This window comes from Bison bison, unplaced genomic scaffold (genome assembly GCF_000754665.1).
Source record: "Bison bison bison isolate TAMUID 2011002044 unplaced genomic scaffold, Bison_UMD1.0 scf7180017864068, whole genome shotgun sequence".
NCBI lineage: Eukaryota > Metazoa > Chordata > Mammalia > Artiodactyla > Bovidae > Bison > Bison bison.
The window spans coordinates 8,060,298-8,062,708 of NW_011494640.1; the positions used below are offsets into that span (position 1 = coordinate 8,060,298).

At 51.7% G+C, this 2,411-nt stretch overlaps 1 protein-coding gene across 16 annotated transcripts in view; it reads right to left on the reverse strand.

Annotated features, from left to right (window-relative positions):
• Positions 1-1,401, reverse strand: part of MFF (mitochondrial fission factor) — a 29,130-nt gene extending 27,729 nt beyond the window's left edge. For 11 of the 16 annotated variants that reach the window (XM_010837046.1, XM_010837045.1, XM_010837041.1 and 8 more), the window contains exon 1: positions 1,195-1,398. The gene's annotated coding sequence lies outside the window, so the exon portion shown is untranslated. Of the gene's footprint in view, positions 1-1,194 lie in introns of all 16 variants that reach the window. The other 5 variants (XM_010837047.1, XM_010837044.1, XM_010837043.1 and 2 more) reach the window with 1 other exon arrangement.
• Between the last annotated feature and the right edge of the window lie 1,010 nt (positions 1,402-2,411).

Sequence of the window (2,411 nt, forward strand, 5' to 3'; positions counted from 1 at the left end):
GATAGTAACCACTAAACTTTGTAATCATAAAATGCGGTAGCCCTATCAGACAGGAAGGGATAGAAAACACAATTTCCTTTGGGAAAAAAAACTAAAGAGCAAAACCAACTCACAAGTGCTTGCAACCAAAAAGAAAAAGATAGCAGGTCCTACACACAATTTAATTACACGGGCAGAGACTCCAAGGTACAACAAAATCGTTCTAATTCTCTCCGAATCTATTTTCCTAAGGGTTTTTCCTTTGGGATCTCATTAGGTGATGTAATCAACACCGAAAGAAATGTTTTTTCCATCTAGGGAGAGAAAACACTTAAGATCCTTCAGTTAAAGTCCCTCTGTGGGGTGAGAGGCCTGTATACAACTGGTTCTACATTTGAAACAAAGGCGCTAAGGCTTTTTATCTTCTGCAACTAAAAGACGCCACCACTTTTGAAAGGGTTCTCGTCCCTCGAGAATGCCCCTAGTTAAGAGGCAGCCCGTGGTTTTCTTCTACCGCAGAAGGGGAACTCGTCCTGCAGACGAAGAAGGTCACACGCTGACATAAGGGGAATCCGAGCTTTCTCCAGTTTCCAGCTCCTGGAAGGAAACCCTGGAGCATCTCCCGACATCCACACCTGCAGCAAGGATGCTTCCTGATCGGCGCGACCAGGGGCCTCCCCGGGGCGCCTGGGCTTCCAACAAGGCTTTTCTTCTCCAACACGTCCCGCCTCCCCACACACACAAAGTAAAAGAAAAACCAAAAACGACTTTCAAAGAGACAGGTGTCGGGTTCAAGGTCATACGGGAAGGTACCAGGACCTTGGCTGGGAACATGACAGGAGACTACCACTCAAGCCTCGCTTGAAGCTCAGGTCGCCCTTAGGGTTTCCCACGCCAGAAACTATCTTCTACGTGGAAAACTCAATTTTTCGACCTAACGAAGGCACAGAACTAAAGCGGGCAAGGTTAGCCCCAGAACGATTGCAGCAGGGTGCGCTGCTCTCCCGTGCTTTCCTCAGACACTAAAGGGGGGAGCAACGCCCCGAGAAGGAGGAAAGGTCAGGGTTGAAGCGGGGAGGCCCCTGGGGAAGGCCAAGACCGCACCATGGACCGGCCCAGCCGGTCGCTCCATAGCCGGAGGATACCGGCCACAGCGCTAGGCCCCGCATCCGGCTCGGGCCGCGGATCCCGGGTCGGGAAGACGTCAGCACTCACCCCTGGGCCCGCTGGAGGGTCCCCGGCGAGGGCCGCCGCCCGCCGGCTCCCGGGGTGCTCGGGTGGGCGGTCTCAGAGGCCGTTGGCCGAGCGCACGGAGGCGCCCGGGCAAATCACCGGCCGGAGACGCCCGCAGCGGGCGGGGAGAGAAAGAGAGACGCGAGAACGCCCGGGACTGGTCCCTTCCGGGAGCTGTAGTTGAGACAGGTTCGTGGTCATGTGACGCGAGGAAGGGCGGACGTAAGACTCACGTAGAGGAGCGCGGCTGTACGACGGCGGTTCCGCGACATCTTTGTTGTGGGCAAAGTGCGCCCACCGCATCTCGTGTTTAAAAGGTAAACCTTCGGTAGCTAGTTAAATAATTAGTTTTCAGGACTGTCCGCATCAAAATCAGAACTGGTGTGAGGCCTAATAGTCTGCATATTTCGCCCGCTCTGCAAGTAGTTCTTAAACACTATACTCCAATTTTGACGATTTTTCAAGCCCTCTGTGTCTTCCTTAACAGTGATCCCTACCCTGACCTGCTTTACTAACCCTTAAACGTAAGGATCTCGGAAAAGAAGTTAGGTTTAACAGTAGTTAGAAGCCCTGTTTAGTTTCCAAGAACTGTTTGCTGTCTAACCATTTAAAGTGAAAGTGAAGTCGCTCAGTCGTGTCCGACTCTTTGGGACCCCATGGATTGTGTAGCCCGCCAGGCTCCTCCATCCATGGGATTTTTCAGGCAAGAATACTGGAGTGGGCTGCCGTTTCCTTCTCCAGGGAATCTTCCCCACCCAGGAATCCAACGGGGTCTCCTGCACTGCAGGCAGACAACCATATAACCACTAACTTTCTAGGAGAAAGTCAATACCTTGTTCGTCAACACTGGGCGGACTGAAGCCAATTCAAGGAATACATTTGTATTCTTCGATGTTAACAGCTAAAGACATACGCATGAGTATGTACTTCTCTAGAACCTAAAGATACTCTAGAGATGTTCAGTCCAGTTCAGTCACTCAGTTGTGTCCGACTCTTTTCGACCCCATGGACTGCAGCATGCCAGCCTTCCCTGTCTATCACCAACTCTCAGAGTTTGCTCAAACTCATGTCCATCAGGTTGGTGATGCCATCCAACCATCTCATCCTCTGTGGTTCCCTTGTCTTCCTGCCTTCAATCTTTCCAGCATCAGGGTCTTTTCAAATGAGTCAGTTCCTCACATCAGGTGGCCCAAGTATTG